We start from the raw sequence: 16650 nt of genomic DNA, 5'->3' as shown, positions 1-16650 counted from the left end.
CTGATTTTTTGAAGTTCTTTACAAAGCTGAAGAGAGTATGGTAATATGGACATATATGTAGAGAGAAAGGGGGACACATAGGGTGTAGAAATGGAGAATGAAGACTATGGAGGTGTGAGAGATGTGGCAATGGTGAAAAGGGTGAATTAAGACATGGGAGTTGCAGGTTTGGGAGTGGGAAGGAGTGTGTGTGAAAGAGGAAAATGATAAAGTGGAAGAGGGAGTGTGGCTGCATAGCATGGGCAAACTAGGATCCACCAATAAAATCATAGCTCACAGCTCGTAGCTCAAAAAAATATGAAACAATTTGAGGTGAAATTTCAGCTCACGAGCTACAACTTTTGTTTGTATAACCTTTTCAAATTTGGGGAGCATGTGACCTTTAAAAATTCAGCAAAACCGACTGTTTTTTCCACTACACAAGGTCCTTGTGAGGTCCTTCTTTGGATAATTCTTTTGAATACCTCCAAGAGTGAGCTCCCCATGGTGCATGCATGCATGCCACATACCCTTGAACATATTTGGTAGGTCTATAATTGAAGATATTGTTGAGATCATGATATAAGTGAATAGTACAACTAAGAAAATCAAATATTGAGGAGTCTAAAAAAATATGTACATGTCAAATATAAATAATATAGGTGGAAAAAATATAAAGGGGTCAAAATAAATCTCTCTCATTATAAGTCTACCATAAAAAGATGAATATTTTTGGTGTTCTAATTTATGAGAGTAAAAGAGAATAGATGTAAGAAGGAAAAATCACAATAGTGAAAAAATATACACATAAATAAAATTAGTTTTTTTTGGACTTTTGTTGGGATGGAGTTACACCAAAAATAAGAGAAGCTTGCATGAAATTATTTTTATATGGAATAAAGAGTATGCAAAATGGTAAGAAAAAATATGGTAATGGTGAGTCAATGTACATAGCATAAATAACACACCATAGGTAGAAATATTTAAATAAATACCAAAATAATTATGAAAAATCCTTTTATTTAGGCCCTATATACAATGAAATATTTACACACAAATGGGCCATAATATATTTTATTTTTTTGATTTTATTTATTTATTTGGCTCAACTAGCCCAATGACTAGCTAGCTAAGGGTTTTTAGGAAAATATGGAGAAAGTCCCTAACTCACACACACCTATATACAGTGAAATGGTAGGGATAGCCACAGTGTTTGGATGATTTTGGTAGGGTGGGTTAACTCACTATGGCAATTACGGAGAGCCGAAAAACGGCTATCAATGTGTTGATTCTAATGATTTCATCATGAGGAAAGTCTCTTAGCCAATGGTCTCCACCACACTTGTAGCAAGGTCCCTTGGGTTGTTGAGGTGCTCCTTGAGCTCCCCTTTGTTGGTATGCATGTCTCTGTCCTCCCATGCCTCCATTGGCTATGAACAACAATATTCGTTCATCTAAGTTATATCTTCCTTCTCCTGCTGCCTGTGCAGCTATTGGTGGTCCTGTACTTCCTATCATGCTTCATGGTTCTGGTGTGGAGGGTTCTTCTGGTGGATAATAGACAGATTTTGTCGCATATCCATTGGGATCTTCATAATATGCATGCATAGGCACCAAAGCCTTATCCTCTGATTCGGTTACGGTTGGTGTGTATCTTATACCGACTAGTTGTAATCCTGGTAGGGGTGGTTGTTACCCCAACACTGGTTGTGGTCTTTCTACACCTAGAGGTCCTGGTAGGTTGCCTGCTTGATACCTAGGCATGGGTGGAACTTGAGGAGAAGCTAACGGAGCTTCATTAAAAAATTTCGGAGGTCATTTGGAGGGCCTTGTAAGAAATTGTATTTCTCTCTCTAGAATTTTTTTTTAAAAATGCACTTGCACCTTGTGAGTATGTCCAAAAGGACAACAAGACACTCAAAAAAGTAGATTTATATTCCCAATCGTCCTTGAAAACGGTCACTTTTTTCTTTAATGCGAGCGTCTTTTTCAGAGGCAGGTGCGGCGCATTCAATGCAGCTTACGTCATCACTGGAACTTGAAAAGTCACAAACTATGAAATAGTGATAGATTTTGAGTCTTTTGACACCACCAATGCGTCCGGAACGCCAAAATAGCCTAAAAACGAATGTCTACTTGTCTCATTCCGACATCAGGAGAGGCAAAAAATATAAAAAAACCCCAAAAAATGGACAATTTACTTAAGGCGCGCGAGGAGGCATTCTAAAATTCTAGTATGCCCCCCTGGGCGCCGTTAGTACAAAGGTCCTTTTAGTGGTTTTTGGACACTTATCTTTCAAGAAAGCCCCTTTTTAGAGGCTTTTTGACAATTTTCTCTCAAAAAGCTCTCTAAAAAGAGGAAAAAAGGGGCTTTTTACTAACGGCGCGCGAGGAGGCATTCCAAAATTTTGGAATGCCCCCTCGCGCACCGTTAGTAAAATGTTCTTTTAGGGGTTTTTGACATTTTTTGCCTCTTTGGATGTCGGAGCGGGGCAATTGGACATTCATTTCTAGGATATTTGGGCGTTCCGGACGCATTCACAGTATCAAAAGTTTCAAAATTTTCCACCACTTGATAGTTTTGTGACTTTTTGACTTCTAGTGATGACATAAGCTGTATCAAATGCACCACATCTACCTTCTGAAAAAGGTGCTTGCATTAAATGAAAGAGAGTGATCGTCTTCAAGGACCACTAGATTATTAAATGAGGAGAGGGACACCTTTTATATTTTTGTTAATATCAATCTATTTTTCTACGTAACGTAGGCTCTTTTCTCATTCGAGGAGCTTATTTTCCTCTTTCTTCCGAAAGGCCCTCCAAAAGATCTCCGAAATCTCCTAATGGGGGAGCGTAAGGTCTCTCTCTCACATATCCCTTGTTATAATAACATTCCTCGGTTCCATGGTTTGTCCATTTTTGTTCAATAGCACACCACTTGGGCTATTTAGCCTGGGGGTTGGCATACAAGTTAATCTTTTTTAGCACTTCATCTACAAGCAGCTCTTGGTTTACAGCTACTTCTCCTTTCAGTGTTGTCTTAGAAGACTTGCTTCCAATTTGTTGTGAAGATGAATCATCGTCAAGGTCCTTGAACTCCCCCTCTTTGTAGACCGCACAATTGTCCACAAGGTAAAGAGCCTCCTTGGTCAACTCATTTGAAAAGTCATGCTCCTCTTCATATGTAAGTCTTTCTGGAGATCCGTATTCCTTAGTCCTTGGATGAATATAAGCATAAGTCTGGACTGAGTTGGCAGTTCTTCCACAGGACAAAATTTAACATATCTTTTTAGTCTTAGGGTTTCCTTTTGTACAGATTCCCCATCTTTCTGTTTGAATTTATGGATTTGTGAGACGGTATTATGAGCTATCCCCCTTTGTGAGAATTCCTCGATAAATTCGTCAAACACTTCCTCCATAGACTCAAAGTCTCTACGCTCTACAGAGTCAAACCAAGTGGCAGTGTCATCCTCTAGGGTTATTCCAAACCCTGCAAATTGGGTAGGGAAGTCTAACACCTCTTCGGCTCTAATTACACTCACAAAGGTTGCTACATGATCTCTTGGGTCTCTGTTTCTTGTGTATTTCTTGTTTACCCATTTTTGCACTTGAGAAGGTCTAATTCTACGATGGTCTACAAACCTCGTCATTGGATCTCCACGTCCTAATCGATGTACCTCCTCAGGTCTTCTGTAGTAGGTTGGTTTCTCTCCCAATGGTGCTCCTAAGCCATAATTTCTAACAGTTCTCACTAGAGATGGTTCATCTCTTCGAACTCGTTCTATGGGTGGTCCTCCAGGCTCTGTTGACCCTTGATACCTTGAATAGAGTGGTGGTTCTTGCAAATCCCTTAGACCTCGTGTGTCTTGATAACCATCTCGGGTTCGGTCTTGTTCCAATGTTGCACTCTGTCAAAACCATGCTTGCAATGATGGCTGAGTTGTTGGTTGGTTTTGGTTTGTTGAATGCCTGCGGTCGGTGGAATGTGAGGTAGCGTCATACTCTTCAGAAAAGGGATTTGTCGACTTGCTTGGGGTGTAGGTGGCTCTTGGAACTTCCTCAGGGGCATATGCTGATGCTCCTGGACCTCTTGCCTTTTCTACCTCCTATGGGAGAATACGTTGGTATTCTTGCCCGTATCTATCAACAAAAACTATACCCTTCCCCATAGCAGTTTCATAAGAGAATAAGTAAAGAACCTTGTCTTTTTTTAATTCGTTTAAGTATGGTTCTTTGCTACGAAAGTAAGCGACTATACCCTCACTCCCATGCTTGTAGATTCCCACGTTCTCATTATAAGTTGGAACCCTGGTTGTTTGTTTATCATACATAAAAATAGCTCTGGGCCGATCAATGTTTGGTGGCGGTTCTTGAGCTTCTGAAACCATTTTTCCTTTCGCCACATTATCTTCATATCTGTTGTAATCTTCAGGGTTACTGACTATCAAATAGTGGTTCCCCTTTTCGTCTCGGAATCTATCTCCATCATCATAGACTTGAATTATCTCCAATCTCTGAGCCGGCCTCTCTTCGATACAAATACACTTGCGTCCTCGATAGTCAGAATAGACTAGGGCTCCGCTTGAGTTTGTTCCCTCTAAGAAGATCACAGTGATCTTGGAATCATTCAAAGGATCTGTATCACTACCTTCCTCAATAATCGGTGCTAGTAGATCTAGCCTTGCCTGAGTTACACTCTCCTCGGTGGACACTAAGCTACCTTGATCACCTGCCACCTTCTGGTCTCTAAAAATGTATCTTCTTGATCTTAAATTCATCAAACTTATCAATGCAAATTATCACAAATCCAACCACTCACCTGGCAAAGGATCATTCTCCGCACAACGTCTTGCTTTGCTACTGAATATAGCTATACACAAGCGTTTAATTTAGGCAATCGAATCAAAGCATTTATCTGCTAGAGGTTATCTTAGTAATGATTGGTATAACTGGAGAGTTAATCTCAACCACTACTGTATTTTATACATTGCTGATGTTCTGGATTAGGTATGCTAACCTGGAACTGTACTTCCCTCGGATGTTGGTCAATTTACGTGAAAAAGTCTGAATTCAGTCTTTGCTCCGTCAAATGGACAAACAAGGTCCAGTTTTGAAAGAAGTTCTGGAACCCTTGAGCCAAATGGAATCTCACTGTCTAAGCCCAGTCAAATTTTCCTTTCAGTAGGTCCCAATAGACATCCCACGCGTATAAGATGGTCAATGGATCAAAAATATGTTCCGACAGCCTGTTACTGATCTTGATCAGTCTAATCAACTCTAATTTGGACCAAAATTGACTAGGGGGCTTGCCTCAAGCTATACAACACCTTTCTATGCCCACAGTCAGTGTTTGGCTTCAATTTCTTGCTTTAGACATCCTACGTGTAGGATGTCTTTTTCATCAGAATGGCTTCAAATTCAAAACACAGGCTCCCCTTGAGTTGCTGACTACTTTGGTATGCTCAAAATTAGGTTTGGAGTGAAAAATCACACAGTAGACATCCTATGCGTAGGATGTCTTTTTGGCCTGTTTGACCCCAGACTTAACCCACAGCTTCCCCTTGATGTCAGCAACTCAATGGTATGCTTAGATTTTGGTTTGGATTTAAAAAGTCCCCAATTTTAGTTGTTCTTGCCTTTTTCAGTCAAAAGTTCTAAAGTCTGCTTTGAACCCAATTTTCGCGTCCTAATGAGATGAAACCCCTCTCGGTCACTCAATATATCATGCAAGTCATGCTCATGCAGCCATCATATGGTTTTGGTCTTAAAATAATGCTTGGGAACAATTTGGGTAGGATGTTTGGCAATTTCAATCTATATGGCCTTATCCTGTCTCACAAGATATGGTCAAATTTCCACTTTCCAGTTGAAAATAGGGTAAACCCTACTTTTTGAACACACTGGTGAAGAAATCCCAAAATTCCGACCAGATTAGCCTTTAGACATCCTACGCATAGGATGTCTCCGACTTGAAATTAATTTTTTTCCTGACAAAAATGCTCCTGATGCTCTGCAGCTCTATCAGAAAGACTCATAGTAACTTTTGGACTTCACTTAGGCTTTCAAACACACTTTTGCGTCTTTTACAAACTTGTGATGAATTTACCAAGCAAGTATACATGCATGAAGTGCTCTAGATCCTGAATCATGATGTCCTACTTACTCTACTCCTACTCATCATGTGAAATGGTGATAATGGTGTTTTGGTTGCTTTTTGACCTCTCCGGACTCTCAAGCTCTCCTCTCACCGCTTCTACCACTCCAACTCCTACTCAAGAACTCAACTAATACCTAAAACTATCTTAGTCTACCTAAATCTACCTAAGTCGAAGGATCTAGACCAGACAAACGCTTCCTAGACTCCCTCTAAAACCTAGAGAGTCCTCCACCCTCTGATCCTATCTAAATGTAAAACGAGACTCTTGGCAAGCCAAAAATCCCTATCTTCAAGGACTAGTCTCGATCACCTACCTAAGGTTTTTGTCCCTCGCAGCGGCGCCAATGTTGGACGGATACGCCGCGACAGACATCAGCACATCGAGAAATCACCTAACAAGATTTTTCAGCTAAGGACGAAGCTCGACTCACAGGCACGTGGAAGCAAGCATAAGGTGTCAACCTACACTCGAACGACTCCTAACTAATTCCTACATAGGTCTTTACCAATTGTCTAAGTCACAGCCTTCAAGAGTGCATAAGAGGAAACTTCCTACAACGCTGTCTAGAGCCAAAAACCCATCAAACAATCTCGAAACACCATTGAACTTGCAGGAGACCCTACTAACATCAATAGGTCGCTCTCCCTAAGGTCTATGAACCAAAACCCCAATCCAAAATACCCTGTGAAAAATCACGTAGGATGTCTGGCCGAAATTTGCAGGTCTTCGTTTCCAAAATCTAAAGTGCCTAATGTGTAGCTCTACTCAATGTGAACATGTGGATATGCTGCAATGCAAAATCAGACAACGTATGCTCACCAAATCACCATATGAAGCTCGTAGAAGGAGCTTGCAAAACCGAACCGTACGCGCTCAATGTAGGTATCGGCGCATAGCTCTCGTCGGGGGCAATACATTGCACTTCTCTGCACTCAATTCCGACCACCTATGTACACGAGCATCAAGATGATTCTCATACTCTCTCTCGTACACAGTACGCTCACTCACAGAATTCAAAACTTCGTTTTAAAAATGACAAAAGGTTTTTCATTAAGGTCAAAAAGTGGTATATATACCTTACAATTCTCAAACCCTAAAGTTCCAAATCAACCATCTACTTAATCTAACTATTAAAACTGGGAGACAATCTGAAAACTTCTATAAGCCCCAATATTTACAAGGTGAAAAATCAGGTTTCCTCAATAAATGAATAATTACAAAAAATGATAATCTTCCCAGTAGTCAGTTTCCGTGGGGTGTGTCCAACTTCTAACAACTGTGCACAAGATTGAGAGTGAGATAGCTCGGGGGTGGTTGGGAGGTTGATATGAGCTACGCTCTTCTTGTACCCGTGAATTGATATCAATACAAATCTTTGATTTCCTATGTCTACTCTGTGTACTTGTAAATTTCTATTATTCAGTTGTTGTACTCCCGTGTCTCATTACATTGTTACACAAACAAACCTTGGAAAAATGCGGTAATAAGGGACATCCTCTTTCTCGATGCTACTCAAATGGAGGCAGTACCAGTGGAGAAAGCAGCAGTAGTAGAAGCAACAATAGAAGCTACGAAGGGAAGAGACCTATCAAAGGATCATCTCACACGGTGGAGGACAAAGAACAAGACAAACATGAGAGAAACCTTGTCTTCTATGACGACATACTTTGAAGATGCAGCCTCTCTACGTGTAGAGGATGAATTTGCTTTTCATGTGTGGATCTACCATCCTATATGGATTTTTCCATCTTGTGTGGATTTTGTCATCTTGTGTGGATACCAACTTATCATCCTTAGTGGATATTGCATCTTCAGTATTTTGTCCTATTCCAAATCCCAAGGGGATGATTGTAAAGTGTAGGTTTTGACGTCCTAGAGTCTAAGTGAAGCAAGGAAAAGGGGGAATTATCCCGCATGTAATGGAGTCAAACTATAGAGCTATTTAAAGCTCACTTTCATGAATAGACTACACAGTTCAAGTTTACACTACATGCTTGTCTATGGTGAGCATGTGCTAAGCTAGGTCAATACTCAAGATTGTGTTTATGAGTCCAAGCCAATCTATCTTGAAACCTAATTCACTTGAGTGATAATTTCTCTTACACTTACACACTTGCACTATGTTTCTCTTGCATCCACCCTAGCTAGCACGATTCTATTCCCATCAAAGGAGAATAGTTAATGTTTAAGAAGTAGAAAAATTCATGGTTTAAGAGGTAAAAGGTAGTCTTGCTAGAAAGGTGGAAATTTTACCATATGAGAATAATATACAAGATGAGAAATTTTTATATGGTACAAAAATTATCATCGTCTCATAAGAGAAATCTAGTCAGTAAAAAGGAGAAAAAATTATATAGAAATAATCTACAGTGAGATTCAAGTTTTATTCACTTCAAAAATAAGAACTTTTGACATTAAGTAAAATATTTTATGGCTTAAGAGATAAATTTTGGTAGAATCTGTTGAATATTATTTACCTAAAAAAAAACCACTTCCACATTGAAGTCCAAAGTTTTTGAACCTTGAAAGATTAGAATTTTTATCACAACATGATTTTTATGATGATTTAAAGAATGAAATCTTGCCACAAAGGGTGAAAATATAATATCATAAAGATAATTTATAGTAAATCTCTATTTTTTAAAACTTTAGATGATGTAAGTTATTGTCATAAAACAAAATTTTCTATCATTTAAATGCTAAAAGATCTACTATGAAATTATTAAACATTGAAGCTGGTACTTTTCTTACTAAAATATTTTGCTAGGAAAAGTGAACACTTTACAAAGTAGAAATGATTAACACTAGAGGCAAAGAGCTTCATAAGGTGGGATGTGAAAATTTCTCTTACCATACAAAATTTTCAACATAGGAATAGTTCACAGTTCATGGAGACATTTTTTCACTCATCAACAATATGAATATAAGTAACATTGTAAAAACTTGGTGTTTATCTTGGGAGGCAAGGGTAGCCGAATGTTGAGGTGTTGTTTGCACTCGCTTGTGAAGCTGATTTTGCTAAGGTTCTAGAAGTGGAGGACACTGATGCAGATGGAAAGTTGGTAATGGCTGCGTGATACAACAAATGCATGTTATATAGGAGGATACTGAATGATTGTTATGAGCGCGTATAGAGCTAGAAGAGAGCAAGATGAGGCGCTCACAATGTACAAGAATATCAACTTGATGATAAGATTAATATTGATTACAAGACTTAATACTTTATTAAGAGAGCTAGATACAAGACTTGGATTACAAGACAAGGACAAGGCTTGATTGTGAGGACAAGACTTGAACATAAGAACTAGAAGAGGGATTTCCTCATAGGAGCCTCACAACTGGTGTTGGCAAGACTGAGGGGCTTGTGGCCCAAGACCCCTATTCATACTAGTGCTTGAGGAGGTTACTTGAGGAGTTTAGAACTTTCTAGGTTCTCCTTAAGGAGGTTAGATCTAGGGGATGGAGTTCTTGCACTTTGCCAAGTGAGTGAGAGAGAATGCTCATTCTCACTTTGTCAAGTGAGAATGAGCATGTGAGTGTGTGAGTGTGTGAGTGAGAGAGTATAACGCCCAAGTACAACCCTAGATTTCTTTGGTCGATCCCGCTTCTTGAAGGAGCACGAGCGGAAGTGCGACGCGAGAGAGAGTGCGAGAAGAAGAGCACGAGGATATGGTGAACTCGCTCTACTGTAATGTGTAGAGCATAGTGAGTTCTTACTAGGTTTTAAAAGAAGAATATGTGTACATACCTGGCGGCCCGCCCACTTACCTGGGCGACCACATTGGGCTTTATACCCCAACAACCTCCCACTTAAAGTTCAATGTGGTACTTTAAGTGTGAGAGAAGCTACTATACAAGCTAATATACAAGAGATGTAGAGAAGTGATGTACTACCCTACACCTAACTGCTTGCAAAAATGCGCAAAGCTCTCTGAGGGAAGTCCTTTTGTCAGTAGATCAGCAGGATTTTCTGTGGTGTGAACTTTGACAAGCTGAAGTTGCTTATCCTCGAGCATTTCCCTGATGAAATGATACTTCACATCCACATGCTTTGTCTTTGAGTGATAAACTGGATTGCGAGCCAATTGTATAGCAATTTGACTATCACAATATAACACAGGCATCTCTTCTTTGATTCCCAAATCTGTTACTAGTCGATTAAGCCAAATTGATTCTTTGCATGCCTCTGATGCTACAACATATTCAGCCTCTGTAGTAGACTGAGTAACACAATCTTGTAATCTAGAACGCCATGATACTGCTCCACCAGCCAATGTAAAGACATACCCTGACGTAGACCTTCGGTTGTCTAAGCCACCTGCATAATCTCAGTCTATAAAACCCTTTACACTTAGCTCCTGACTCCCATAGCATATATGCATACTCTTTGTAGCTTTCAGGTATCTCAATATTCCTTTCACTGCCTCCCAATGTTTCTTGCCTGGGTTTGACATGTATCGACTTACTACTCCCACTGCAAATGCAATGTCTGGGCGGGTAGCAATCATTGCATACATCAAACTACCCACTGCAGACGCATATGGAATCTTATCCATTTCAGCCTGTTCTTCCTCAGACATAGGACAATCTTGTTTGCTAAGTTTCACATATGGTGGCAATGGAACACTCAGTGCCTTTCCCTTCTCCATATTGAAACTTTGCAAAACCTTGTCAATATACTCTGTTTGAGATAACCAAATCAACTTCTTTGATCTGTATCTCTCAATGCACATACCAAGTATATGACTTGCCTCACCCATGTCTTTCATGTCAAACGATTTTGCCATCTTAGACTTCAAAGCTGAAATTTCTTCCAAGTGCTTGCCAGCAATCAACATGTCATCCACATACAAAATAAGGATCAGCCAACTACCATCCTTAGCCTTCTTTGTATATAGACAGTGATGGAACTCACTACGTTTGTAGCCTTGAGAAAGCATAAACTTGTGGAATTTATGGTACCATGCCCTCGGTGATTGTTTTAAGCCATAAAGACTCTTTAACAACTGGCATACCCAATCTTCCTTGCCTTTCTCAACAAACCCTTCTGGCTACTGCATGTAAATTTCCACATCTAAATCACCATGCAAGAACGTTGTCTTGACATCCATTTGGTGCAACACCAAACCTAATATGGCAACCAATGCAAGAAAGCATCTCAATGTAGTCATCTTGACCACCGGAGAGAAGACTTCATCAAAGTCAATGCCTTGTTCTTGCTTATAGCCCTTGGCAACAAGCCTTGGTTTGTACTTTGGCTGACTATCATGAGAGGTGATCTTATACCTGTAAACCCATTTACAAGGTAGAGCCTTTTTGCCCTGTGGTAATTTAACTAGCTTTCATGTCTTGTTTTTATGCAAAGCTGTCATCTCTGACTGCATGGCCAATTGCCGATTCCCGGAGTCCTTCATTTGCACTGCTTCCTTGTAACATGAAGGCTCATTGCAATCAGTCAACATGACATAGTTCATAGATGGAACAAACCTATCAGGAGGTCACGTGACACATCCAGATCTACGCACAATAGGTGGCTCAGGCTCATCCACAACCTGTGGTTCCAATCTATCCTGTCCTTGCTCCTCTTGAGCCCTGACATTTTGTCTTGCACGTGCAGGTCCATCTTCTTGGAAGACAACTCTTCTAATATCCCCAACCCTCTCTGGTTTAGAATGATATTTGGATTCATTAAAGTGAACATCATTGCTTCGGAAAACCTTCCTGGATTCAGGATCCCAAAGTCTGTACCCCATCTCACCAGAATTACCATAGCCTAGAAAGATGCACTTTCTACTCTTTGGCTCAAGTTTGTTTGTAAATTCCTTTGGAACATGAGTATATGCCTCACAGCCAAAGACTCTGAGATGCTTGTATGAGGGCATTTTGCCTGACCATACCATCTCTGGCACTGAATCCTTCTGCAAAACCTTGCTAGGAGATCTATTTACAAGATGAACAACTGTTGATACAGCTTCAGCCCAAAAACCATTTGGCAGCTGTGTATTGGACAACATACTTCTGACCTTCTCTTGTATGGTCCTATTCATCCTCTCAGCAACACCATTTTGAGGAGGATTGTAAGGAGCAGTAAGTTCACGTTTTATACCTTTTGACTCACAACAGTCCTGAAAGGCCTTTGAAAAATACTCTCCACCATTGTCAGTGCGTAAGCATTTAAGCTTCTTGGCACTCTGATTCTCCACAAGTGTCACAAACGTTTTGAAAACACTAAACGCTTCATCCTTGTGCTTCAGAACGTAAATCCATACTTTCTGTTGAGAGAGAAGTAGAGAGCACAGAAGTAGAACCCCAAAGTGTGTAGAATACACACATGAGATGATGTATATATAGAGGGGACCTGGGTGCCATATATAGAGAAGCCATATATTGAGTAGCTTCACATATAAGCTCAACACCCCCGCTCAAATAAGGGTCCCTAACTGTGGATGAAAAAACCCTTGGGGGATCAAGGGAAAAACCCACAGCTCTATATACACCCACCGTTATATTATAAAAATCATTGAATATACAAATGTTTACGAGGAGCTACATCACTCCTTTTACAATGAATGTTTTATGAGGAGTTACATTACTCCTATCCTATCAATACAATAATGAATACAAAGGTTCAATAAAGAGGTGTAAAAGCTATCGATTAGCTTGTAATCAAAAGTGTCTCCGTGAATCTGCTGTGTAGCTTGTCATCAATATCGCATCACCAAACATGTCTTCATGTTGTCATCAATATGGCATCACCAAACATATCTTCATAAATCTTTTATTGTCACCAAGTTTGTCTTCATAAAATCAATTCTTTGATCAATCCTACATAGATCATAGACTCCAAAAAAAACATGTCATGAAAATTATTAGCATCGTTAATGAAATAATTACGTTCACAATGCCATAAGAGATGGTTCGCGACGCCACTCTTTTGACGACATATATACGCACGACAACATATGGTACATAAAGTATAAACGTAAAAGTACAAAATGTGTGATTACGTGATACAAATGATATGTGTATATACTACATAAAACAACATTTATCAATGTAGTGATCAATGAATACCATCAAAGTATTAACAAAATATCATCATTATATCAATAAAAATGAATAAATGATCATGGTATCAACGAAAAGCATCATGATATCACCGAGAATAATCATTGTATCAACGAAACAACATCATGGCATCACCGAGAATAACCATGGTATCAACGAAACATCATCATGGCATCACCGAGAATAACCATGGTATCAACGAAACAATATCATGGTATCACCGAGAATAACCATGGTATCAACAAAACATCATCATGGTATCAACAAAAATCACCATGGAATCAATGAAGTATCATCATGGAATCACCGAGAATAACCATGGTATCAACGAAATATCATCATGGCACCACCGAGAATAACCATGGTATCAATGACATATCATCATGGTATCAACGAAAATCACCATGACCAAAGTATTAACAAAACATCATCATGGTACCATCAAAATCACTATGGTATCAATGAGAAATTATCAATAAAACGACGTAAACTATATCTCTAAAAGAATAATTATACGAGAATCAATGAACGAGTATATCATATAACAAAAGATCATGTACCAACAGTAGCTCGATAGAATTTGGACGATCATCAACGGCTCGACTGAATCGGAACGATGTGTAACTGGCTTCTGCAGCAAAGTAACGTCAGTAACAAATATATGATTGATGAAGAAAAATATAATTGAGAAGTTTTCAATTATGAGAAAAATCAAAAGCAAAAAGTAAAATTTTGATTTTCAAACATATTCGCAGTCTGAGACGATAACCCAAAATCGGTGCAGAATTTAGAGAAACTTTCTTCTGCAAAGTTATAGACCACATCGATTCCAATCCCCATCGCGGATAGTTTCTTCTGCAAAGTTGTAGAACACATCGATTCCGGTCTCTCACGCGGGTAGTTTCTGCAAAATCGTTTTCAATAAGCAGAAAAATAAAAAACAAAAAAACGGAAATTGCTTTTTAGGTATGTACGCAGTCCGCGAACGATAACTCAAAATTGGTGCAGAATTTGAAAACACTTTCTTCTGCAAAGTTGTAGACCACATCGATTCCAGTCTCTCTCGCGAGTAGTTTCTGTAAAATCGTTTTCAACAAGCAGAAAAATCAAAATCAAAAAACGAAAATTGCTTTTCAGGTATGTACGCAGTCCGCGAACGATAACTCAAAATCGGTGCAAAATTTGAAAACACTTCCTTCTGCAAAGTTGTAGACCACATCGATTCCAGTCTCTCTCGCGAGTAGTTTCTGCAAAATCGTTTTTAATTAGCAGAAAAATCAAAAAACAAAAAGCAAAAGTTGCTTTTCAGGTATATACGCAGTCCGCGAACGATAACTCAAAATCCATGCAGAATTTGAAAACACTTCCTTCTGCAAAGTTGTAGACCACATCGATTCCGGTCTCTTTAGCGGGTAGTTTCTGCAAAATCGTTTCCAATTAGCACAAAAATCAAAAACAAAACGCGAAAGCTGTTTTTCAGGTATGTACGCAGTCCGTGAACGCTCTGATACCATGTTGAGAGAGAAGGAGAGAGCACAGAAGTAGAACCCCAAAGTGTGTAGAATACACACATGAGATGATGTATATATAGAGGGGACCTGGGTGCCATATATAGAGAATCCATATATTGAGTAGCTTCACATATAAGGTCAACACGTGAGAGACCGGAATCGATGTGGTCTACAACTTTGCAGAAGGAAGTGTTTTCAAATTCTACACCGATTTTGAGTTATCGTTCGCGGACTGCGTACATACATAAAAAGCAATTTCTGTTTTTTGTTTTTTATTTTTTTGCTAATTGGAAACGATTTTGCAGAAACTACCCGCGAAAGAGACCGGAATCGATGTGGTCTACAACTTTGCAGAAGGAAGTGTTTTCAAATTCTGCACCGATTTTGAGTTATCGTTCACGGACTGCGTACATACCTGAAAAGCAACTTTCACTTTTTGTTTTTGATTTTTTTGCTAATTGAAAACGATTTTGCAGAAACTACCCGCAATTGAGACCGGAATGGATGTGGTCTACAACTTTGCAGAAGGAAGTGTTTTCAAATTCTGCACCGATTTTGAGTTATCGTTCGCAGACTGCGTACATACATATAAGCTCAGCACTTTCCTCGAGTAATCATCTATAAATGTCATAAAGTAAGAAGGTCCCCCTAGAGATAGGTTAGGCATAGGTCCACACAAATCACTATGAACAAGTGCCAACTATGTATCTCTTCTACTGCTTCTATGCTTATGTGGCTGCTGTGTTTGCTTACCATACAGACAATGTTCACAGAATTCAAAATCATTAAATGAAAAGCCAGGCAAATAACAAGAACGAGACAAGATTTCCATTCCCTTCTTGGACATATGTCCTAACCGGCGATGCCACAAAGAAACGTTCGGCTGCTCGGTTACGTTGATTACATTTTTAGAGACATTTGATACATAAATCATGTAAAGTCCTCCAGACTTTACTCCATGTGCTATTGTCATAGAACCCTTGGATATCTTCCACATGTTCTGTCCAAAAGTGGTGACGTAGCCAGCATCATCAAGTAAACCTGTGCTGATCAAGCTCTTTGTAATTGCGGGAACATGTCTCACATTCTTCAACGTGAAAGAAGAGCCATTTTGAAACTTCAATTGAACATCTCCAACACCTAAGATCTCACATGTCTGCCCATTGCCTAGCCGAACATGATCTTTAGTGGTCACATAAGAGGTAAACCACTCCTTGTTTGGAGACACATGAAGTGATGCCCCTGAGTCTATAATCCAGTCACTCAGTGCATTTCCATCAGATGCTGTAAGAAGAGATGAGTCCATTGTATTCTTCAAGAAGTAGATGTCTCCTGACACTAGACTGTCATCCTCTGCAATAGTGTTTGTCACATTTATTTCTTGAATCTTCACTGAGGACTTGTTCTTCTCACCATGGTCTTCAGCTTTCTCTTTGCCTTTTTCTGCATTCCATTCTCTACAGTCTCTTTTCATATGACCCTTCTTGCCACAATGGTAGCATTCTATGTCACTCTTGCCTTTAGCACTGCGGGACTTGCTACGAGACTGATTCCTCTTTCCACCTTTGTACTTTTCTTTGGTCCTTCCCCTGACAACTAAGGCTGTTCCTTTGCCTTTGTCCATTGCCTTTCTATTGGTTTCTTCAGTAAGCAGACTTCCTTCTACACCTGCTATGTTCAAACCATCTGGAGGTGCAAAATTACTCAAAGCTGTGCGAAAAGTGTCCCAACTTTCTGGCAATGTGATCAATAGGAACATAGCTCTAACAGGTTCATCAAACTTGACACCTTGAGCTGACAACTGACTATAGATTGTGTTGAATTCATTCAGATGATTGGACATAGGTGTCCCTTCTTTCATCTTCAAGTCAACAAGCTTCTTAAGCCAGTATACCTGTGAAGCTGCACTCTGCTTCTCATAAAGATCACTCAGCT

This window comes from Adiantum capillus-veneris, chromosome 11 (assembly GCF_014529385.1).
Source record: "Adiantum capillus-veneris isolate H3 chromosome 11, ASM1452938v2, whole genome shotgun sequence".
Classification (NCBI taxonomy): domain Eukaryota; kingdom Viridiplantae; phylum Streptophyta; class Polypodiopsida; order Polypodiales; family Pteridaceae; genus Adiantum; species Adiantum capillus-veneris.
The sequence above is the reverse complement of the archived record's forward strand: the minus strand, read 5'-3'. Positions refer to the sequence as shown.